The following is a 27,063-nucleotide window of genomic DNA, read 5'->3' as shown; positions in this document are numbered from 1 at the left end:
AGATATTAATTGATGATTTCTTTATGAGATGTTGGGTATATCCAATCAAGAAAAAATCATATGTTTTTTCGGTCTTCGAAGATTTCAAAGCGCAGGTTGTACTTGATTCTGAAAAAAAAATCAAGTGTTTGATGGTTGAAAATGAAGAAGAATATTCCAGTGACTAATTTGTTGTATTTTTGCCAATATGAGGGCATTAAAATAAAGTTCATGACAACTTAAATATCTGAACAGAATAGAGTGACAGAGCGGATAAACAAAACCTTGTTTTTTTGGACAGAACAAGAGCAATGTTCAGGATTGTGGGTCTAGCCAACTCATTTTGGGCAGAATCAGTCAAAGCAGCTTGTTATATCATCAATCGTTCTCTTTCAGTGGAGATTGATCTGAAGACTCGGATGGCAATGAGTACTGGGAAACCGTCTGATTGTCATTTGCATATATTTGGAAGTTTTGCGTCCGTTCTGTATAATGATAAAGAAATATCGAAGTTGGATTCGAAATCCAAAAAAATATATCTTCTCGGGTTACGCTGATGGAGTAAAAGAGTTTCACTTGTGGAATCCTATTATCTACAAGCTTGTCATCAACATTGATGTTATCTTCGAGAAAGATAAAGTAAAGGAAGACAAAGACACACAGAATTCAGAAACTATTATAATTCAGGCGGACATAAGACAGATGAAGATCAAATTTCTTGTGAAGCAGTATCGAGCATGAGGAACAAGAACATATTGAGTCCGTGGTTTCCAAAGTGAGGTAGTCAACTCGAGAGAGAGAACCACCACCAGGTTGGCTTACAAATTATGTCACTGAAAGCAATATTGTATATTGTTTATTATCAGAGGATGATGAGCCATCAAGTTTCCATGAGGCTACTCAAAGCTCAGATGTATCCTCGTGGATGACTTCACTGCAAAAATAATTTGAGTCATTAGACATGAATAAAACTTAATATCTTGTTACGCTACCATGACGGAGGAAAACCATTGGTAACAGAAGAGTCAATAAGATCAAGCGTGATAGAAATAACTAAGTATAGTGGTATCGTGCTAGATTGGTGGTAAAAAGATATACTAAAAAAGAAGGCATTGAATTCAATGAGATATTTTCTCATGTGATTCGACTTATAATAATCAGAGTAGTGTTGGAATTGTGCGCGAAGTTTGACCTACATCAAGAACAACTTCATGTGAAAACGATATTTTTTCATGGAGATCTTGAAGAAGAAATTTATATGCTACAACCATAAGGTTTTGCAGAAAAAGACAAAGAGAACATGGTTTGTAAGTTGAAAAAATCTTCGTCTGGTCTCAAATAGATGACGAACTGTTGATACAAGACATTTGATTCCTATATCACGAGCTTTATATACAACAGACTTAGTGCAAACCTTTGTACATATTTCAAGAGGTCTGTTGAGGATTATATCATTTTGATTTTTTATGTAGACGACATGTTGGTAGCATGCCCCAAAAAAGATCAGGTCCAAGAATTGAAGGAACATCTGATTAGGGAATTTTATATAAATGATTTGAGACCAGGAAACAAGATTCTAGGGATTTAAGTTCACTGAGACATAAGTTACAGAAACATTTGGCATTTCCAAAAAAATTGTTTGAAGAAAGTCTTACAACGATTCAACATGCAAGATAGTAAGCCAATTTCGACCCATCTTCCTATTAACTTTAAAGTATCCTTTGAGATATGTTCTAACAGTGTAGCATAGAAGATGAAGATATCTCGAGTACCATATGGATTAGCAGTGAGAAGTTTGATATTCTCCATGATTTGTACAAGACCGGACATTGCTCAAGCAGTGGGAGCATTTAGTCGGTATATGACGAATCCAAGAAGAGGGCATTGAAACGCTGCTAAAAGAATCTTTAGTCACATTAAAAGTGCCTCAAATGCCGCATTTTTTTATGGAGGGTCGGATTTTACACTCATGGTTATGTCGATTCAAATTATGCAGGTGATCTTGATAAGAGAAAATCTACTATTGTTTATGTGTTTAAACTTGCAGAGAGAGCAGTAAGCTGAGTTTCAAAGCTGCAAACAGTTGTGACGTTATCAACAACAGAGACAAAATATATAGCAGCTATTGAAACTTGCAAGAATTATGGATTAAAATGTTATTGAAAGAGATCGGACACAAACAAGATAAGGTTCTTTGTTTTGTGACAGTCAGAGCGCCTACACATCGCAAGGAATCCAGCCATTCATTCCAGGACTAAACACATTGGAGTTCAATTTCACTTTGTTCGAGAAGTAATAGAAGAAAGAAGTTTGGATATGCAGAAAATCCATATAAAGATAACATAGTTGATAAACTGACCAAGCCAGTAAACATTGATAAGTTTGAGTGGTGTAGATCCTGAAGTGACCTAGCGGAAACGTAAACAGCAGAAAATGACAAGATTGAAAGGATCTGTGGAGATGTTTTTGATTCTCAATCAAATCTTCAAGTGAGAAAATGTAAATGGAGTTAAGTAGACCAATAATGACGTGCATTAATTGTGTAGAATTTTCAGATGAAAAACAGCGGAGTTTTCGGATTCCTTGTTGACAAATGAAGGAAACATGTTTCCAATTAATGAAAACGTGTTTTACAGTAACAAGGGAGCTATATTCATTAGTTTTATAATATTTGTGAGTTTTTTTGTTCTCATGTAATAAGATAGTGTGATTTTTTTTTAGAAATATAGTGAGTGGTTGTACACCATAAGCCTAGTGAATTCTAAAATTAGGTACCCTCTTAGATTTGTAATATACTTCAAGAAAAATAAGGGTAATATTTACACATAGTTGGATTTTTGTAATAATGATGGACCTCCGGAGAGGTGGATTTAATTATCCCTTTGAATAAACGCAAAGTTATTTATATATAATTATAGGAACGCACACATAAAATGAAAACGAAGTCGTCCCATTAATGATTTGCTAAATAAATAGACATAAAATGAAAACGACGTCGTCCCATTAAATATATATAATTTTGATATATTGTTCATCCATCTATTACTTATGTGGATATCAATGAGGTGATGCTCACGCTCACCTATTGGATGTACAATTTGACATGCTTCGTCAAATTAAATAGGTGAGTGTTATTTCAGCTATATATATATATATGATTATAATATATATATATATATATATATATATATATATATATATATATATATGATTATAATTGTAGTGATTACAAGCATCTTTGAATTTTTAAGCTCTATTATTCCTTCACTTGTCTCTCTCTATATACAGTTGTACGCACATATAAACTCTAAATTTGGACAAGAAGAGAGGAGTTAAGGTTCAGCATAAAAATTCACAAATAAAACATAAAAACCCAAAAAAATTAGAGTAAAACTAGTTTTTTTTATCAAAATATATACAAGAAATTGGATTATCTTTTTTTTTTTCCCAATTTAACACAAACCATCATTAACAATTGCTAAATAATTTTATAGCGAACTCCTATCACTGATGACGAGACCCCAACCTTCCCTCTTCAATATTAGCGAATTATTTATTACACTTACTCTTCAATTATTCTTGATTGATGTGAGATTCTCTATTTCTATATATATACATATATATATATGTATATATATGTATATATATATATATATGTATTTCCAGTTTGGCAATCAAAAACCTATATATATATATATATATATATATATTAATATGTATGTATTTCCAGCTTGGCAATCTAAAAACCTATTAATATGTATGAATATATATATACACACACACACACATACATACATACTGATGTGATCTGGTTGAAATGAATGAGTCGGGTAGGGGGCTCCAACGGATCAAATCAGTAATTTATAGTGTTTGTGAATTTGATTGAAGATAGTGGCGGCAACAAAACTTGCAACTAAGAAAGGAACTCGTGAATGGGCGCCGGAGAGGTGTCTAGCGTAGCCAATCCGATGCTTAAGTCAGCAAGTTTTAGATGAACACAAGCAATATTCGAGAGGAAATATGTAAGTGCTTGAAAGTTCAAAGATTACAGAATCTATAACTTGCATTAATACCTGCTATTTATAGTAGAAAATGAGGTAGGTACCTCAATTCCAGATCCACCTACTAAATATGTCAAGTCGGCTACCCATACTTGTAGCTTCTGATAACTTCTAGGACACTCCAAGCCCAAGTGGTTCTGACAGATTAGACTACCTGTATCAATCACACTCAAGTATGGTGCAAGTTTCGAGGTGGCCTGGGTAGTAGGGTACCCGGGTGTTTGCTTGAGATCCTAGCTATTGGCTCGAGAGCCCGGGTTGCAAAGATGATTGCCTGGGAAGAGGCGTAATACCCGGGTATTTGAGGAGAGTACCCGGCAAGTGGCTTGGATACGGACTATCCAAGTAATAAACCGGGTTAATGATGGCCCGAATCCTTATTGGGGTATAACCACCCATCCCTAAAATAGTCGGGCTAGAGCTTGACTCACTGTCCCGATCAGTCATACTTGCATTCTTATTTACCGCACATTTCTGAATGTGTAGAGCATCGGGGGCTTCAAAAATTCCATAGATGGGATGAAATACCGGGGTCTGATACCACCCGTGTTTAAGATAGTATTCCGGGGCCTTAAATCTCCCGAGATTGAATAAAATGCCGGGGCCTCAAATCTCCCGGGTAGTCCAAGAGGTGTCATTATGACGCATGCTTTAGCATTAAATTCCCGCCGAAAAACGTTCCGTATTCTAAGAATTCGATAAGTCTGACATCTTGATATATGTGCACGTCCTTTTGTCTGCCCGGTGCAATTTACGAGGCACATCTCGATCGTCCACGTGTATTTAGATCAACGGCTGAGATTTCCCTCCTACCGCCTATATATATTAACCCTCCTATTTTTCAAAAATCACTCTCAAATTCAAAATTGGATCGAAGCTCTTGCGAATTTTTCTCTCGACTTTCCCACACGCAAATCTCTTGATTTCGACGCTCCCCCCACCGTCCGCCACCTCAAATCATCTTAGTCTCCAAAAAATCGTAAGTCATCTCCCTCAAATAATGTCTAATTCTACATCTTCAACTTTTGGAGTGAATGCGCGAGGCTCTCCTAGTGACAAGTCCACCGCGATGCGCTCCGATTCTTCCCCTTCCCCCCCCTCGCCGTCGCATTACTTCCCAAACTTCTAGATAACCCATAGCTCACCAAACAAAAGTTTCTTTTTTAAAACATTCTTCCTCAGGTACTTCCCGAATCCCCAAAAAGGGTAAGGGAAAAGCCCGAGCTTCTGATCCTCCTCCCACCGATGCCCCGGAGACTCCCTGGTTCTCTTCTTTGAGCAGCTCTCTGCGCTTGGGTGCAGATGAGGAAATCCGGGCTTTGGGATCTATTTCTTCTACCTCTTCTATCCTTGTACCCGATCCCTTTGATCGGGCTGACAAGCCCCCTCTCGGGTATACTACCTTCTTCGGGACCAAGTTAGGAATGGTCTTCAGTTTCCCATTCCTCTTTTTTACATCGACGTAGCCAAATTCTTTGGTGTACCTATCAATCAACTTCACCCCAACTCCTTCCGCATCATGGCTTCGGCCTATGTTTTGTTTAAAATAAACAATCTTCTTATCAACCCCCTCATTCTTCATTATTTCTTTTCTTGCCGACTCGGTGATAATGCCTTTTCCCTAACGGCCCGTCTTAATTCCAGATTCCTTGATGATATCCCTTCTTCTCAGAAGGGGTGGAAAAGACGATTTTTTTATTCAACTCTCCGGTCCTCTTCCTTTTCTGACCGGGTTTGTTCAATCTCTTCCACCACAACCTGCCCTTCCCCCAGCTTATAAATCTGAGGAACCTTTCCTCATGAGTCAAGCTCTGGTGGAGGGCCATAAATATCCTCCTCCGTCATTATCTCAAATGAGAATCTAGTTGCTTATGGGTTGAGTGCCCGGGCTGAGGACCCTTTGGACAGGGTGATCGACGAGGTTGCCGGCTCGGGTGCTAAACCTGGTACATACTCTTTTATAAATGTTCTTTACTTTATTTTTATGTAATTTTGCAATTTGTACTGAGGTTTCCTTCCTCCTGTTCATGCAGATAACTCGAAAATGCAGGAGGCCTTCGCTAAGAAATGGGCGGCCGAGAAGGCGGCCAAAGAGATAAAATTTGCAGCCCGGAAAGCCGCTGTCGAGAAGAAACAGGCTAAGGAGGCGGCAGCCCGGCAGGCTGAGTTGACTCGGGTTGAGACTCGTCAGGAGGAAGAAACGACCCAAGATGAATCCCGGGAAGATTCTGAAGACCACGTCCCCCTCATCCAGAGGAAGCCAAAGGCTCTTACAAGCCCTGAGCAGATTTTGGTCGAAGATAACCGGGAGGTGGGCCAAAGTTCATCTCAAGCAACTCGGTCAACCACCCCCCAGCAACAACCCAACCAACAGCCCCTCTCCTCGAGCAACCTCCCCGAGCCAATATTCTTGAGGAGGGATCTTCGGCAAAAGGGCTCAAAATCTTCAAACAACTCCTTACTCCTGATGAGGAGGCCTGTTTGAAGAACTCCCGAGCCTCTGTTAAAATTTTTGAGGGCTCGAACAAACTTTTGGCGGTAAGTTTTTCCATTGATCTTTCTTGCTCTGCTTATCAATTATTTGTTACTGACTTGTTTTTGAATAGGCTGCTCAACTGTTGATCTCGGCCTTTGAGAAGGTCGCGGCGGCTGCCACCGTTTCTGGCAAACGAGCCCGGCAATTCCAAGACAATCAGGAAAAGCTGCAAGAGGAGTTGTCCCGGGCTCGAGCCTCTCACGAGGAGGAAGTGGCCAACTTGCGCTCGGCCCTGGACAAGGCCCAACATGACATCAATGAAGGCCTTGTTTGAGAAGAAAATCTGCGAGGCTCTCTGTCTGTCTCGGAATCGAGGATCCATTCCCTTTTCGAGCAGGCAGATGTGCAATTACATCGGGCCGAGAGAGCGCTGAGCGCCCTGGCCCTGGCTGAATATAATAAGGACAAGTGGCAGGCTTCCTTCCTCCAATCTCCCGAGTTTAAGAAGGCCGTCGTAGATAAGGCCTATCCTCTTTTCCAGACCGACTTTGATAAATGACGGAACAATTTGAGGAAGCCCGACTCTTACCTCAAGATAAGGAAAACTTTCTTGATTTTGGCCTGGCTATTGCATCCCTTCCCAAGGATGGCGATGAGGAGGAGGAGGAAAACCGAGAAGAGCAGCCAGGGCCTGAACATGTAGATATAGACTAGGATTGTACTTCTTTTATTCCTTTGTAAATTTTTCCTTCGGGCTTTCATTAATGAAATTTCAATTTCCCTCATTTGTTCTTTATAATATTCTGACAAGTCTTCAAGAAATCAAGGTAATATAACTGCTTGTATGCAAATAACCAAAAAATTTTCTAAGTATTGTGAATTAACCGGTAACTTCAAATAAGTACCCGGGATTTTGATCCTTATAATCGAATCAAATGCCTTATACTCGGTAATTGACCCAGATGTAAGCAACCATAAACCCGGATATAAAACCTGGGTGCATATAGCAAAAATGGGAAAATCGGGTAAGAGAGCATATCTCGGGATTTAGACTGTTCGAGGTGTGGTGCCCCGAGCCAGGGTGCAGTGCCCTGGGCTTGTTAAGAACCAAGGTACGGAGCCTTGGGCCGAGGAGCATGTCCCGGGACTTGGGAATGATCGAGGTGTGGTGCCTCGAGCCAGGGTGCAGTGCCCTGGCTTTTTAAGAACCAAGGTACGTAGCCTTGGGCCAGGGAGCATGTCCCGGGACTTGGGAATGGTCGAGGTGTGGTGCCCCGAGCCAGGGTGTAGTGCCCTGGGCTTTTTAAGAACTAAGGTACGGAGCCTTGGGCCGAAGAGCATGTCCCAGGACTTGGGAATGGTCGAGGTGTGGTGCCCCGAGCCAGGGTGTAGTGCACTGGGCTTTTTATTTAATAATCGGGGCTTAGTACCTCCCGGGATAAGATAAAAGAAACATTCATAACACTTTCTCTGAGAAAATAGATCTTTCATTTATTTCTTCCATCAAATAATTACATCTGTCATGTATAGTACTTTTTCAAATTAAATACATTCATTGGCCTTTTCAGAAGACGGCCCTGGGCATCTTCCAGATAAAAAGATCCCGTACTGACCCTCCGGGTGATCTTATAGGGTCCTTCCCACCGTGCTTCCAACTTCCCAACATCCCCGGCAGGATTGAATTTCTTCATGACTAAATCCCCTACTTGGAAGTCTCGGATTCGGACCTTCCTGTTATATGATTTCATAACCCGGCTCCGATATGCTTCCATTCGAATGAATGCTCGGTCTCTCTTTTCTTCCACCAAATCCAACTCCATAGCCCGGCTTTGATCATTGTCATCCGGATAAGATTTTACCCGGGAAGAAGTTTGCCCGATCTCAACTGGAAGGACTGCTTCAGAACCATACACCAAGTTGAAAAGAGTTTCTTGAGTAGGTGTCCGGGGAGTGGTTCTGTATGCCCAGAGAACACTGAGTAATTCTTCCACCCAATCTTTTCCCTTGCCCTGTAGCCTTGTTTTCAGTGCTTGTACAATAATTCTATTGACAATTTCTGTTTGGCCATTAGCTTGAGGATAGGCAACAGAGGTGAATAATTGAGTGATCTTCATTTCCCGACACCACGATGTAATCTCTTTGCCCTGGAACTGTCTTCCATTATGTGAGATCAGTCTTCTGGGCACTCCAAACCGGCACACAATGTTCTTCCACAGAAATTCCAAAACTTCCTGCTCAGTGATCTTAGCCAAGGGTTCAGCTTCCACCCACTTGGAAAAATAGTCAACAGCTACTAGAAAGAATTTTTTCTGAGCCCGGGCAATTGGGAAGGGGCCCACAATATCCATACCCCATTGATCAAAGGGGCAAGATTCCCAGACAGGCTTCATAAAAGTGGCCGGGATATGTTGAAAATTTGAGTGGTGTTGGCACCCTTCGCAAGCCCGTACCACTCGGGTAGAATCTTGGCTAAGAGTTGGCCACCAGAACCCGGTAAGCATTGTCTTCCGGGCCAAAAATATTCCTCTGAGGTGCTCGGCACAACATCCTTCATGAATTTCTCGGAGGACATAATCCATTTCTTCCTCAGATAAGCATTTTAATAATGGTCCCTGGAATGATCTCTTGTACAAGATATTATTTAAGAGAACAAACCTGGGAGCTTGTCTCTTGATCTTTTGAGCTCGGGCTTTGTCCTCAGGTAATTCATTGTTCTCAATGAACTTTATGAGAGGTGTCATCCAGGAATTCCCTAATGTTGATAATGCTTCTTCTTCAGTAGAAAGGACCAACCGGGAAACATGCAAGATTTCCCGGGTGCTAACTTCTGATAAAGAAGCAGCCACTTTTGCTAGAGTATCTGCCTCACCATTCTCCTCCCGAGATATTTGTTCAATACTCCAATCCGTGAAAATTCCTGCTTGGGCTCGAATGAGCTGTAAATATTTGAGCATCCTGTCGTCCTTAGATTCATAAACACCCTTTATTTGTTGAGTGATGAGCAGTGAATCATAATACAGAATAATTCGGGAAGCTCCAACTTCCCGGGCAGCTCGGATACCGACGAGGACAGCTTCATACTCGGCCTCATTATTGGTTACCCGAGAATCAATCCTTAATGTCAATTTAATCTTTTCTCCCGGGGGAGATATTATTAAAACCACTACTCCACAACCCGCAAGGCTTGACGCCCCATCCACAAATACTCTCCATACTTCTTCTTCCTCGGGTTGAACTATCTCGGATAAGAAATCTGATAAGGCTTGTGCTTTGATGGCAACCCGATGTTTGTATTCAATGTCGTATTCTTCCAACTCTACTGTCCACTTGATCATCCGCCCGGATACTTCTGAAGGAGTCATGATCCTGCCAAGAGGACTATTGGTAAGAACAATGATTTGATGTGACAGGAAGTAAGGTCGTAGCTTCCGGGCGGTCATGATCAAGGCCAAAGCAATCTTTTCTATTTCACTATAACGGAGCTCAGGGCCTCTTAGGGCATGGCTGACATAGTAGACAGGCTTTTGATCAGAGCCTTCTTCTTTTATTAGAACCGAGCTGAAAGCATACTCTGTAGTAGATAGATAAACGAATAGTTTTTCCCCGGACTCCGGCTTCACCAATACAGGGAGCTCTGCAAGGTGAATCTTCAATCCTGGAAGGCTCTGAAACCCAAAAACTTGCTACTCTTGACACCAAAAATGCATTTGGCAGGGTTGAGCTTTATTCCATAATGCATTAGAGTAGCAAAGGTCTCTTCCAGATCAATAATGAAATTTGCGACCTCTTTAGACTTGCCCAGGATGTCATCCATTTATACCTCCACATTCCGGCCCAGTTGCTTCTCAAATACTTTGTTCATGAGACGCTGGTAAGTAGCCCCTGCATTCTTTAACCCGAAAGGCATTACAACATAGAAAAATGTATCTCCCGAGGTGATGAAGCTGGCTTTATCTTGATCATTCTTGGCCAAGAGAATTTGATGATACCCCTGGTAAGCATCCGTGAAACTCGGCAGTTCAAAACCCGAGGTGGAATCCACCAATTGGTCAATTTTGGGCAGGGGGTAATGGTCTTTAGGGTAAGCTTTGTTGAGGTCGCGGAAATCTACACACATTCTCCACTTCCCGGTGGACTTAGGTACCAGCACCACATTCGAAAGCCATGTAGGAAATTGAATTTCTCAAATGTGGCCGGCCTTCAGCAGCTCCTTCACCTGTTCATCAATAACTTTGTCCTTTTCAGGACCAAAGTGTCTCTTCTTCTGCTTCATCGGGTGAGATCCCGGGAGAATATTCAATTGATGCTCCGATATCAGGGGTGAGATCCCTGTTAACTCCTATTGGGACCAGGCAAACACATGAACATTAGCTTTTAAATAATTGATCAGACTAACCCGGGTAGATGTACTGAGGTCCCGAGCCACCCGGATTTGCTGCCCTGGTCTGACTTCTATCATCTCCTGCTCCTCTTCAGCCACAAAATGAACCTCTCCCTTCTCCATTACTCTTCCTCCCACTTCATCAACTCTCGCTTTCTTCCCTTCCCTCCTAGTTTTGCTCTGATCAGTCCGGACTGCCTCCACATAGCACTTCCGAGAAGATGGCTGATCTCCTCGGACTTCTCCTACCCGAGCTCCCACAGGAAATTTGATCTTTTGGTGGTAGGTGGATGCCACGGCTCTCAATTCATTCATAGCCGGCCTCCCCAAAATGATATTACATGAAGAGAGGGAGTCCACTACAGTGAAAGAGGTCATCACTGTCTTTTTAGATCTTGGGAGCCTAGGGTTAGCGGCAAGACAATCTCTCCTTCCGGGTAAACCACATGGCCAGCAAAGCCAAAAAGTGCAGTTTCCACAGCTTCCAAATGATAGCCCTGCAAATCCATCTGCATGAATGCGTCCTTAAATATGACATTAACAGAGCTGCCCGAGTCCATTAAGACTCTCAAAATATCATTATTGGCTACCCAGGATTGGATAACCAGGGCGTCATTATGGGGTAGATTCACCCCCTTTAAATCCTCCGGGCCGAAACTGATCATTGCCTCATTTTTCCTCACCCCTTCTACCTCCATACAATCCCTCCTACTCCTTGACTTCCTCGCCCGATTGGAGTCTCCATCAGTGGAACCTCCTGATATCATTTTAATCAACCCCATGACAGGGGGCGAATTCTTCTTTCTCTCCGGCTCGGGCTCTCTCCTTCTTCCGGGCTCGTTCCTCGGATTACATCTTAGACCTCCTCCCCGTGAACTAGATTCTGGTTGTCGGGATGTCAGGGTGGCAATCTTGGTCTCTTATTGGCTTGGCCAGGTGCCGAGGCGGAAGGTAAGGCATATTCTCCCTTCAAAGTTTTGCAGTCTTCGGTGTTGTGGTAACACACTTTATGAAGAGTGCAGAATCCTCTCTTCTCGGGCCTGGGATAGTTGATAATCCGAGGCCAGATCTCTACTGTATTCATGTACCTCCCTCTCTCGGGCAATCTTTAGGGGCACATGGTGAGAAAAATGCCCTGGATTATCCCTTCTATGTCCCTTCTCCTCGGGCTTAGATACCCGGTCTCCTCTTTCCTTCCTCACAGCCTCTCTCTTCTGCTTCTGGGCTTCCTCCATATTGATGTATTTTTCTGTCTGGGATAATAAATTCTCAAAGTTCTCGGGCACTTTCTTGGTCAGTGACTTGAAAAATTCACCCTCCCTTAAGCCTTGGGTGAATGCAGTCGTTTTTGTTTAAGTGGCACAAGTAGGAACATCCAGAGCCACTCTATTGAATCTTTGATGTAAGCCCTTAAACTCTCCTCCGAGCTCTGTTTAACCTCGAAAAGACTAAAAGCAGTCTTTTTGTATTTCTTGCTACTGCTGAAGTGGTGTGAGAACACCTTCTTGAAGTCTTTGAAGGAATGAATACTTTGAGGAGCCAATCCCTCAAACCACCTCTGAGCAGAATCTACCAAGGTTGTCAGGAACACCTTACACTTAATTCGATCAGTGTAACAGTGTAACATGACCATATTCTCAAACCTGGCCAGGTGTTCTTCGGGATCTGTATTACCATCATAATCCTTTATCTTGGCAGATTTGAAGTTCCCGGGAAGAGGGTTCTGGACAATAATATCAGCAAATGGGCATCCTCTGGTGACTGATCGGGAAGTGCTCCGACTCTCCAACTGTCCTTCCAGGACCTTCATCTTCTGCCTTAACTCCAACAATTCCTCCGCTACAGTTGGAGATTTGGACCCGACACTAGACTCCTCGTCCCCTTTCCTCATCTCCTCCTCCTCCCTCCTCATCTCCTGCTGCTGCTCCTGCTCATTCTCCTGCTCTTATCTTGGAGGAGTGGCCTGGCGTGAATGATCTCTACGGGCCATGGCCTTAGCCACCGCTTCAGAAATAATTCTAGCCAAATCCTCCGGGGTCGTGGCAATAAGATTGGGTCCTGTGGGAGGAGCACCACCAACTTGTCCCGAAGCTCAAGCATCATCACCATGAACCCGGGAATTATCCTGGTTAGTTTTTCGCGTACGAGCCATAACAACGTCTTAATCTCAAATTTCCCACAGACGTCGCCAATGATGTGATCTGGTTGAAATGAATGAGTCAGGTAGGGGGCTTCCAACGGATCAAATCAGTAATTTATAATGTTTGGGAATTTGATTGAAGATAGTGGCTGCAACAAAACCTGCAACTAAGAAAGGAACTCGTGAATGGGCGCCGGAGGGGTGTCCGGCATAGCCATTCCGATGCTTAAGTCAGCAAGTTTTAGATGAACACAAGCAACATTCGAGATGAAATATGTAAGTGCTTGAAAGTTCAAATATTTCAGAATCTATAACTGACATTAATACCTGACTATTTATAGTAGAAAATGAGGTAGATACCTCAATTCCAGAGCCACCTACTAAATATGTCAAGTCGACTACCCATACTTGTAGCTTCTGATAACTTCTAGGACACTCCAAGCCCAAGTGGTTCTGACAAATTAGACTACCTGTATCAATCACACTCGAGTATGGTGCAAGTTTCGAGGTGTTTCGGGTAGTAGGGTATCCGGGTGTTTGCTTGAGATCCTAGCTATTGACTCAAGAGCCCGGGTTGCAAAGATGATTGCCCGGGAAGAGGCGTAATACCCGGGTATTTGAGGAGAGTACCCGGCAAGTGGCTTTGATACGGACTATCCAAGTAATAAACCGGGTTAATGATGGCCCGAATCCTTATTGGAGTGTCATATATGCATGTATTTCCAGTTTGGCAATCTAAAAACATATATATATATATATATATATATATATATATATTAATATGTATGTATTTCCAGTTTGGCAATCTAAAACCATCCACCTTTCCTAATCATTAGTTGGATGGCATCATAAAATGCGGGGAATCTTTTTGGTGATTGAAATAGTTTTGATTCTCTGTAGTTTAGTTTGATAATGAAATGCATTTTCCCCCTCTGGTCAGTTGGGGGAAAACATTTATTTAGCATCTTCACAATATGCAATATTGATGACAGCTACTGATATTTTATGTCTGATTTAAGACGATGTCTCAGTGTTCGAGATTTAAAATATAACGCCATATGCTATCGGACCATATCTAATTTAACCCAAAAAAAAAGAAACAAATTATTTTTAAATTTTAAGTTTCTGGAGTCCCCGATCCTTTCCATTAACGTATATTGCAAATGGTACTGCCATGTACTCCAAGTCTATTTTCTTTGTGTGTATATATATATACACATATATATATAGTATTTTTCTTTAATTTTTGTTGCAAATTATACGTACGGTGATTCTGATGCTTAGGGGAACATGAACATAACAACATAATGCAACATCTCTTAAAATTCTAGAATCTGATTCTTTAAGCATATAAAAAATTACACCGTAGTTCTGAATGATATTAATATAATCTCATTTCGCGTTCGCATACGTATATTAATTGTTAATTAACATGAGAGTTTTCATAAAATTAATGAGTTTAAAAAATAGTTTTATAAATATATTTATAACCCCACTTACACACACATATATATAATTAAATTTTGAACACATAGTAGATGAAACGATACACATATGAGTTCAATCAAGTTTTTAATTTTATATGATACTCATCTTGAAATCGTTATTTTCGAGATGTAATGAGTTGAGTTGAGCTGAACTATTGAATATATCAGATGAACTCTTTTATAATCGAGCCGAGTTCGAGCTTTATTTAACAAATATGTTCATGGCTCACGAGCATATTCGAGTTTTTTTTATAGAACATAAAAGAACTTAATAAATGTAAATTCTAAATTTAAATATCTGTTAAACTTATTAAAGATTAAACTATCTATTTAAAGAAAAATATAATTTTGTTAATTAAATTTTGTAATTTTATTATAATAAATAAATTTGATATATTTTTCATAAGGAAAGTGTAGAATCTATAAATTAAATATCAAAACTTTTATTTTTTTATCTCATATAGTTGGCTAATGAGCCTATCAACGAACATGTTCATGATCCAACGAGCCAAATATTTTAATGTTTTAGCTTCTTCGTTTATCTTCACGAGCATCATTAAACGAACTCAAATGAATTTTTATCAAATCGAGTTTCGAATAACTCAGAAGTAGCTTCTCATGTAATTACATTTGATTAAGTTTAGCTGATATTCAAAATCTGCAAAATCATCTAATTTCCCCACAAAATATTGTCTTTAAAGTAAATGACAAATCATCTTCTTACATACATCAGTTAATGTTCTAATCTAGGGTCCCCTCGTTCCTCGTCGCACTATTTAAGTAGCTATTTGTTTTCTTGTCTTAGCTGAAAATTCTCTGTTTTTACTGCGATAATTCCATTTTGGTCCCCAGCAAATCAATTGTACGTTTGGTTAATTATGTTTCAAATATTTTGCAACTTTTTTTCTTCTAGAAATGCAATTTTGGGAAATAACTAAAAAATATATAAGATCAAGTGTTTGCCGCTTTATCAAAAACTATAATCATCAATATTGCTCTTGGACTCATATATATATATATATACACACACGTGTGCCATATTTTTGTAAGAAGCTATTTCTCCATAGATGTCATTTTATGTCATATGGTTTTTTAAAATATTATATGGTTATTTGGAAATTTAAAATTGCAATATATTTTGTTATAATATAGCACAATGACGAAAATTTAATAACAAAACAATGATTCTATAGGAGAATTTGAATTTTGAAAGTGAGAAGAAATCATTTTTAGAATAAATTAATTATTAAACAAGTGAATTTATTTATTGAGTAGGTCTCTTGTGAGACGGTCTGCGAATCTTTATCTGTGAGACGGGTCAATCCTACCGATACCAAAATAAGATATTCGTCTTATAAAGTACGACCCATGAAACCGTCTCACACAAGTTTTTACCTTATTGACTTGTGTTTTAGGAAATGAAAATATTTCCCAAAAAAAACATTGCTCAAATATTTTGTTTCCACTAATATCAAGAAAAGTCGATTCTTTGAGCATAACTTATTATTCTCTAGGTAGAAAATGGTGAAGAATGATTGGATATATATCGAGAAATTCAAAACAAAAGTTCCATTATTTAATATTCCACTAAATCCATGTGGTTTTAAAAGGGCGAATTTAATTTAGAAATATAAATGGAAATTTGAATGTGACACCCTGGAATAATGACACCATACAATAATATGATTGGATCGTTATCTACTCCAGTTTATCTTCTGTCCTTTCTTGACAAGGAAACTTAATTCTACAGCTCCACGCACATATGAGGTTTGATTTTTCAGATAAATGGAAGACCATATCAAATGATATTCTGTGAGACGATCTCACGAGTCTATGTAAATAAAACGAGTAAACTTGATCCACATATACTATAGAAAGTAATAATATTTTTACATAAAAAATAATAATTTTTATGAGTTAGGTCGAATAAGCTAGATAAATCTCACACAATCAAAACGGAAGACAGATTTCACATCATAGATGCCTATGTAAGTAATAATTGGGTCAATTAGCATTGAATGTTGTGCCCAGCTTTTCTCGAGAGATCCAATTTATATTGGATTCTGTCTCTCATGTGGTTTCTTATAAATAGTTCATCAAATCGAATCAAATAAAATCAGAACAATAAATTTCAAGAAATAATTTATGACAAGATTATAAAGTCAATAAAAGTTGTTGAAATTTGAATGCTTGTTTATTTAAATAATTCTTGTTCAAATTAATCATATTAATCTTTGGGTTTTCGAGTATTTATTGAAAGATATTCATATTTCTTACAACTATTGAAATCCTAATTTTTATTATCGATTCTCTTGTTTAATTTATTACAAGTTTTCGACACATATGAGTTTTAATTATTTAAAAAAAAACCCTGTTTTTTATGTATAGAAAAATTAATTGTTTATAATCTCTCAAATTTTTAGAATATTTGTATGTAAAATTTACGTTACAGTTGAATTCATTCGTTCACTTTCTTAGAATCATAAAATTTTGATTACATCATATATTTTATGTAAGAGAGTAGAAAAAAATTCAAGTATTTGTATAGTAAGGCCCAATTTAACAAGTCCATAACATATATTGGTCCTAGCCCCACTCTAAATTTGATAATTTAGCACAAATGATAGTATGGCTATAAATTAAATAATATTTGAAGCCTATTTAGTGTAAAATGAGCATATTTTGATTTTAAAATTTAATTAAATAATAGAACATTATAAATTGTCCATATGGAAATCGGGGGAGATAAGAACATTGATATGATATGTATAAAAAATATAGTTGAGTCTAATAGAGATAAAATAATATCATGGTTTGTTTTTTAGAATCCCTAAAAATAAAATACCAACAACATTACCAAACTGTTAGATTTAGAAACTCTAATCAATCTTGATTTTGATGATAGCAAAACTTGTTATTGTGTTTCGAATATATTTACTCAAATGTGAAGTTGCCGACTCAAATTAGAAGCTGAAACTCGAATTTAACCAAACTGAAAATCTGGCGAGCTGGCGTGTTTTGTTGATATCTAACATCTCGAAGATGCAAATGACCAGTCGCCAAAACGAATGCACGAAAAACTCAATTTGGGACAAATCGTATCTCACGTCGATTGGGCTAAATCGGATGCTATCGAGGTAAACCGATGGTTGCAAAACTAAACTGATTGCAACGAATACATCATCAGTTTGGTTCAGTTTAGTTGATGATCCCAACTTAATGATCAGTCTAGCTAACGAGCCTAACTAGCAGTAGACCTCAAATTCAGTTAGGCTCGGGAAAAGTGGCCAATAATACTAAAATGATCGTTTCAGTATCAGAAACAGTACAAAAACTTTTCAAACGAGCATATGCCTAACGCACATATATAACATATTGAAGATGAAATACAAGATTTAGAAAGGGGTTCAAAACATGAGCAGCCTACATAGAAAAAATAGCTAAAATGTGAGCAAGCATACATTTGATATATACATTTAATGTAAAAATCCTCACACACAATCACTCAAGCATATACGTTAGAGTTGAGCTTCAAAATTTAGATGAGTGAGTATTCAACAAGAAGGGGCTGTAGAAGGAGCTGTATAAATCAAATTTTCTAGTGGATCCGCCCTTAGGAGAAGAATAGGTGATGTAAGAGTTGTTAATCTTCAAATATCCATAAACAACTTATGTCTATTTATCAATGGTATTTATATATTTGCTACTTTTTTAAGATGCATTGTTGAAGCATTTTATGTGTTTTTCAAATATCAAAATATTGAATACCAAATGTTTGATAAAATGCTTCAAGCAATAACACGTAGGAGAGCAACATCATCGTGCAGCTAAATTGTCTTGCCAAGTATGCGAGGTAAGTCGTGTTGTATCTAAAAAAACACCCACGACTCGACCCTCATATGACTGATAATTATACAATTGGAAGGCATAATAAGAAGAACATATGATATCAATATTTTAAGTGCATATCATATAGAAAATGCATCAAGAAATAGACAATCATAATTTCGGTATCAGAGATAATTAGACTCGAAAGCTGCCAGCTGATTCCGAAATAACTATGTATGCCAAAAATACAATATAACAAGAGGAACGGGTATCGAGAATGCCATAAAATAATAACCTAAACTAAATTCCATAAATATTTCAAATAATTGAACATAACGTCAACACGACATTTAACAACTCACATAACTCCACAAAATCATGTTAACAACTATAAAACATATAAATATGTCTAAAAATCATTTATATGTTACCATAGTACGTTACCGAATTGTAACATATCTGAACCGACTTTGAACGGAAAGAAGCTCAACTTTGATCCATTCGGTCTAACAAATAAGATAATATACCGAATATTTCATACATCAATCCACAATAACAAATAATCCACACAAAATTTTCCAAACTTCTTTACTTGATATTATTTTATTAAAGATCCAACTCAACCAAATACTTATCCAAAATATATTTATCATACAACAGAAATCCAAACTCAAAATTTCATATTTAATCAGAAGATATCAAGGTGAGATTCGATCAATTCGACATGCTCATACACCCAAATAGAAACCAAGTGTAGCTGGTTCTGTCACATTTTGTAGATTCGACATTTAATAGCATAAAATTCATATCTAATTCATTATTGACTCAAATCAATATTCACCAATTAGAAATGAAAGAAAACTCAAATATCTAAGTTTGTCCAATTGAAAACATATTCAAATTCTCATTTGTTTGTGCCCAAAATTCATTAGAACACACTGCATCAACCCAATTATGTAACAGAGCAGTTCTAGAAAAACAGACATAACTATCTCGATTCTTAATGTAATTAAATGATTCTGGTTTCATTTTAAAATAACCATAGATCTACAACTTTTATTTGAACCAAAATTCTTGAATCATAGTGCGCATAGCTCGAAATACGATAGCTCAAATACATAATATAATTTAGACATTTTGGTATAAAATTCATACCAAATCCACAACTGATTGAAATTCGATTATTCTAGTGACCAAAGAAAGACAACACAGAGCACTACAAGTTCTATTTAGATCATAACTACAAATTCTAATCGAATAAATCGCAACCACCCGAAAATAGACACGTTAAACAACAAATCTCATAATTGAACTGAAATCGAACTCCATGAATGATTTTGGAAACCTAGGCTTACAAAATACCTTCAGTAGTTTCATGTAAACTGAAATGAAGCTAGAATTATCTTTACATCTCTAAGGAACCAAGAAAATGGAGAGAAAGAAGCTTGAAAAAGAACATGTAGCTCCCGGATCAGCAGCAGCAATTGGGAATACCTCTACTTCTCTCCTACTATTTCTTCGATGCTGGACTATCTTTTTGGAAGCTCAGCTGTTATTTCTGGTCGGAGCTGGGTAGCAACGACAACTGAGAAGCTGGGCGCGATGGTGGAGAAGCTGGGCAGCAGGGAGTGACCTACGGGAACATGTGTTGAGGAAAGCTTCTTTTCTCTTCTTTCACCTTTCTATTTATAATAAGTTGGAGTATGTATGTATATGTATATGTATACATTTTAAAAATAATTGATTACTAAAAATAATAATGCATGTCCATTTAACTCGGTTTTGAATTTATTTTGCTCTCATGTTTTATTTAAATCTCCAGTTTATTTTATATCGCATTAACTCCGATATTCTAATATACATATTTTTAACACACTTTCTAAATTTATTTAACATAATTAATTATTTTAATTAATCAACTCAATAATTATTTTAATTATGACAAATTACTGGATAATTAATCACAGGACCTTATAAATACACCACTTTTGATTAATAAAATTTTCTGATTCGAACACTAGTCTACATCTGGCCTTTACTCGATGGGGAATGGATACTAAATTCATACGAATGTCTAGCACACGCAGAACTTCCTTAAGTGTTAGTTCTTTTCCAGAATTCATTTTAAGCACCACATTTCCAAGTCCAACCATGTTGGAAGTTGCAGAATTTTCGATAGAGAGTTTCCTTACACTAATGGTAATGTAAGATGAAAACATATCTTTTTGGGTACAAATGTGGCAAGTAGCTCCGGTATCTATCCACGATTCACTTGGATGTGCTTCAAATAAAATATCAGATACATTTAGCTCCGACAAGTCTATGGTACAAACTTGTCCTCAACTACATTGTCTTGTCTTTTTCTCCCTTTTTTAATCTATTTTTGGACGAAGAAAATTTTGGTCATGTGGTTCGTTTTACCACAATTGTAGCAAACTCCTTTAAACTTATTGTCTTTCTTTTGTTTGTTATCGTTTTATAGGCTTTTTATCTTGTGTCTAGTACTTAATTATGCTAGATTGGCCTCAGCCTCCGTTACAGTCTTGAATGTTTTGATTTTGGAGTTTCGGTCGTCTTCTTCAATCTGAAGTCTCACAATCAATCTTCAAGTTTTAACTCCTTGCGCTTATGCTTGAGGTAGTTCTTGAAGTCTTTCCACAGAGGCGGAATACCGGCGTCATCTTTTTTCTATTTTTCTCCAAAGAGTCTCACAATTCATTGACATACGTCACAGAATTGTATACATTATACAATGTGTCACGTATGTAGTTCTTACACTGGAAATCATTATGGTTCCAAGCATCAACATTAGTCCTTCGTTGGGTTTCCGCAACGCCTTTAGTAATCACAAAGCATCCCTCATTCAGAAATTTGTACAGTCAACTAACGTTTGAAGTCCAACACCAGTGAATTTAGACTCCTTTTCACCATGATCGTGAGCAGTAGCCCTAGGAGTAAACTACACGGTCGACATTTTCAGAATGTAGAAGGACACAAAAAGAACTGATAACAAAAGAAGAAAAAAATTGTCTTGAGATTGTTGGTTTCCACAATTGTGAATATTTTCTCAGACACAAGTGTTCTGAATTCCTGAACAACAACAACAATTGAGGAAATAATTAAATTCTTTTTTGAGAGACGAAATTGATCCATACCAAAGTGCTTATGACAATCGTCCATAAGATACAACTTTGATCAAAAGGTTGTAGCACAAAGAATATTTTAATATCGGCTACAAGATAGGGTCAGAACTTTCAACTCAAGAAAGGAAAACAAATGTGACAACACGAATGTAGAAGTTCAACGCAGAAGAAGTGGTGAATGCAGACATAGAGAGATTATTTATTTCCTTATACTAGTTTCAATGGAAGTACACATCCTTGTGCGGAAATTATAGCCAAAGAACATGTTGTTTCTTCCTTTGGGTTTCTTTTGGTCTAAAGTCTGATGAATTATATAAAAAGACACCATTTAAAGAGCAATGAACTATCAAAACTCACATATGTTGAAAATCAGCACTTCAGGCGCCTAGGCTATGCTTTACGGGTGCCTCAGCGCCTTGACTGTGCATACTAGGATGCACCTAAGTGGCTTTTAGAGATCTCAACGCCTTTTAAGGTGCATGTACGTCTCCATTTTATTCTTACGATTTTTCTTTGATTTTTATTTTTTTTCTTAATTTCTATTCATTATGCCTAGAACATCCCAACATGCCATTATGTAATGACTACAATTGATCCAAAATTTGTTTTATGTGCCATCAACATTGAACCCATGTGTTTGGACCAACATTATTAGGATTAAGCGATTACGACTAGGCTAAAATTTATATTTTTTAGTTAAAGCACATCTTTACTTCCTTATATTTGTGGTTGCGCAGAGCAGCGTATAAGCGACATGTGAATATGAGAGGCTACACCTATATGAGTGCAAATGGGCTGGACTATTACGCCTGTGAATCCGAGAGTGGCTTTGCGGTCGTGCCTTGCTACAGTTGTTGTCTCAGTCCCTGAAGATCAATCTTACCCTTAACATGCGCTACTGTTGTCTCTAGCAGAGACAATCATACCTATTAAGATCTAGCGTACTTATTTTTAAAACTCATATAGCAAACTAGATCAAATGACGCAACGTCATCAACACGCAGCACGAGAGCATTTCTCATAAAGTCTTTCATCTCAATATTTTTTCTCACTCTTGCGTACTTAAACGAACAAATATTGATCATCGGATGTAAAGTGGAGCTATAATGACATTAACCATCAATCAATTTATTGATCACTGACCATGTCAGATGGGGTTGAAAGGGTGATGTTGATCATAAACAGACAGGAAATAAATTAGTGTATCATATGTTAATGTTGTGCTCTAATGTTGTCAATACTAGTACACAACATGCAGTGAAAATTGATTATTTAACACACACGTAAGCTTTTAATAAATAAACATCAGATTTAAATATGCACAAGTACGAATACTTATCAGAGCACAACATGCAGCGAAAATTGATTATTTAACACACACGTAAATTTTTAATAAATAAACACCAGATTTAAATTATGCAAAAGTACGAATACTTGTGCAATGCCTTATGGTCAAAATTCACTAGAAAAATTCTGTAAATCGGTGATACCAAAACAATATTAGTGAGTATAACAAAACTAAATTCATTGACATTCCAAGGAATTAAGATGCATCAAAATAAACTAAACTCAAAACTAGATACATAAAACAAAGTTTCTTAAAACAAATAATAGAATAACACTCTTCGATCAACACTCTGCGTCAGTGTTGTTCTTCACGTGTCTTCAACACCAATCAGCATCACAACATAAACGTGAATCAATCACTCAAAAATCTTCACACGAAAATTTTCAACTCTGAAATATGAATGTGTTCGACAAATACTCCAGTAGCTCTCCTCTCCAAGTCACGCCCACTACAACAATAAATGACTATTGTGACACTTTTTTGTAGACACTTTTAATTAAATGTTGTTACAAATACTTAATAATGACACTTGTAAAAAATTAATAATGTGTACAATTAAAAAACATATTAGATTAGTTATCCTGACATTTTTAATTGATGTCATTTTTTATAAGGAGGGAAACAATTTTTTTTCCCACATCGTAAAAAATCATTAAAAAACTAAAATTTGTCACTATAAATAAATGTGGGAATATTTGGGTTGGATAAATATTGGAGGAGAGAAAATAATTATTTCCCTTCCATATAAAAAATGACATCAATTAAAATGTCAGGATAACTAATCTAATATGTTTTTTTACTCCCACATATAACTAATCTAATATGTTTTTTTACTCCCACATTTATTTTATCTATTTTTCCCTCCTCCAATATTTATCCAACCCAAATATTCCCACATTTGTTATTGTCACTATAAATAACATACGCGACACTTTTAGTTGTCATTGTAAATGATTTTAACTGACATATAAATTTGTCATTATTACTATAATAACAAGGCATGTATAAATGTATTTAAAACATGATTTTTCCTAACATTTAAAATTGTTATTATATGAATAATTAGTAGCACGTATGAAGTTGTCATTAACATCTTATAATGACATTAAAAAATGTCAGCAACAATATCTTGCCTACATTATCTTTCCATAAAATCAATCCTACAAACTTGGAAACAAGAGTTTAATATGCATAAAACTCCTTCAAATAAAGATAAAATCTCTTAGAGATAAATACCATATTAAAATCAAATCTTATAATATCTAGAGATAAGTCAACTAAGGTCTTATCATCTAGAAATAAATCAAACTAGATCTTTTAATCTAGAAAGGCAAGATCTAAAATTGAAAAATACTAAAGGAATAAAAATATTCTTTTCAGAGATACTTATACTTTTTTTATCGATATTTATATCATGTCCATGAAATGATTCAATACATAATCTCCAGATATCGATATCTGAAACATATCCGATATGATATGCGACTATTTTAGCAATATCCATGCTCAATTGGGGGTGCATATCGCATAATGTATCTGACGATCACGAGGAGACACACCACATGGAACAAGATCATGCAGCTCATTCAAATAATTAACCTTTGTTCTTTGGTGATGTGGGGGGAGGGGATTTTCTTTAACATGTTTAATGGTACAACATATTTAATTGTTCCTAGCTATATGTCCACTTTTTTTCGCACACATTTTAGGATGCTAACATGCATTTTGATGTCAGTGAATGAAGTATAAAAAGATTTACAAAAATTAATATATTGTATCGGCATTAATTAATAATTAATTAACAAAACAGACAATAAATTATAAATTAAGACAAAATAAACCTATGTGAAATGGTACTATGGGAGGCTCTATGTCGGCACTATTTTTCTCAAAATAACATGATGTGACCACAGGGTTGGCCCATTGTATTATCAGAATTTCTAGTAATTTAAAGAAGATGGTTGTACGTGCATGCATATATTAATTACTTCTTATTAATAAGTTAATAAATTTTTTATGTACTCCATGTGATACTTAGCTAGCAATCCCAACTTGAAAGTGCTTACGGATGTTTAAAGTTGGAATTTTCGTCTTATTTGTTATCTGGAAAAAGTAGCTGGTAAATGAGTGACTTTATCAGAAAATACTTGTTTCTTTCTAGGGTTTGAGATCCTCTACCTCTCTCACAGACATAAATTAGAATGAGGTTGCATGTAGTCCTTCCAACTTCCAACATTCGAGTCAATATGAGATCAATATATTTTTCGATTTTTTTTAATAATTTCAGTCATTTTTTTTATTGAAAGTGCTTATGTGGTAATATTGCACAACATTGGAAAACTGTCCAAAGCTGAAAAAATAAAGAAAAAGAAAAATACAGTTGGTTAAGAATGGAATTTGGTAATTTCAAGGACCGGAATCGTAAAGTTGACAAATATTTAGGACCAAAAACTTGTAAACTTTCCAAATAAAATTTAGTTAAACAAGCTCTAAATATGAAGCTAGAGTCCCAGGTGCTATAGATTGTAGGAGTTAGCTGTTACCTTCATATCCAGCCCGTGTGTTGTGAAAATTAATATTCACAATATTGCTTCATTTATTTATAAGATAGAAATGGAATGAAAGTGTATTTATCCATAGCCATTTTTCTAAATATACTTGCAATAAAAATTCTAAAAAAATTAGTATTTGGGTAAATATTTAATTTAAGGATTGTTTCTTTAAATTTTTCACACCAGTTAAATATAAGTAATAATGTAAGTAAGGGTAGTTTCTGAATCAATACAAGGAAAAATGTGATTTTATATTTATTTTGGGTTCTATGATCCTACCCCGTTTAGCAGGTCATACGTCATGCATACATAAAATAATTCAACATACTTAGAATGGAGATTTCCCAAATCTCTTCATATCTGAAGAGATAAAATAATATAATAATTTTGATTTTATGGTCTAGACAAGTACTTCAAATTTTTTTAGTATTTCATAAGTGAAAAAACTTAAAATAGATGTTTGGATAATATTTTTCTAAAACATTTTAAAAAAGTGTTTGTTCAAGCATAATTTTTAAAAAACAATTGTGATATGTTTTTTTTTTTTTAAATATTTTTGGAATAACCAAACATCTCATTAACTTTAATACATTTTTATAAAATAGTTGTGAAAACACATATTTATTCTTAAATCAACCATTAAAACATTTTATATAAAAAAAACACTTTTATAAAAACGTTTTATAAATATTTGTTCAAATAAAATCATTATAATTCTTATTATTGGTTTATATTTCAGTAACCGTACTGTACAAATGACAATATTTATTTTATTTCAAAAATTAATTTATACAGACAAGAAAAAAAAATACTGGTAATGACAGTTTGAAGGCAAATCAATGCTGCCAACAAATTCCAACGGTCAAAGCATCAAATTGAGCCCCCCTTTTATGAAGGTATCGAAAGTGAGTAACAAAATCGCAGTATTTTTTACTTGCGTGAAATCTATTTATTTTCATGATGCAAAATATTTTAACATAGAGTGATAAGTTGGACGTAATTCTTACATGATAAAAACTTGTGTGAGACGGACTCACGAATCGTATTTTGTGAGACAGATATTTTATTTGGGTCATCTATGAAAAATATTATTATTTTATTCTAAAAGTATTATTTTTTATTGTGAATATCATTAGGGTTGACCCGTCTCACAGATAAAGATTCGTGAGACCGTCTTAAAAGATACATACTCTTTTTACATTGAAGCTGAATTAGCTCTTAAGCATAATTTCAAAAATATTAATATAATATACGAAAATTTTTATATTTATTGTAGAACAATAAAGAAGAGGGAAATTGCAAAAAGATCTTTGACTCGTGATATCTTCTTTGGAGTTAATATTAGGAGGTTTTGGTTTATCTATATTTTATAAATTTTTTTGGGATTTTTTTTAGAATGATTTTGGTATATAAAAATTATTTTGGCATTATCTTTTAGTAGGAAATTTTTTTACTATGAAATATATTGAAATTTTAAAATATGAACATAATAAAAAGATATATATAAAATAATGAATTTTTTTAATATATATAATAATAATTTTTTGAAGTGTATAAAATGACAAACGAGATTTTGTGAAAAATATTAAAATGAGATAATTATAATATGAATATAAAATAAGTTTATAAACTAAGATCAAATATATTGCGCTGGTACACGTGAAAATT

This window comes from Primulina tabacum, chromosome 14 (genome assembly GCF_025594145.1).
Source record: "Primulina tabacum isolate GXHZ01 chromosome 14, ASM2559414v2, whole genome shotgun sequence".
NCBI classification, from domain to species: domain Eukaryota; kingdom Viridiplantae; phylum Streptophyta; class Magnoliopsida; order Lamiales; family Gesneriaceae; genus Primulina; species Primulina tabacum.
The sequence above is the reverse complement of the archived record's forward strand: the minus strand, read 5'-3'. Positions refer to the sequence as shown.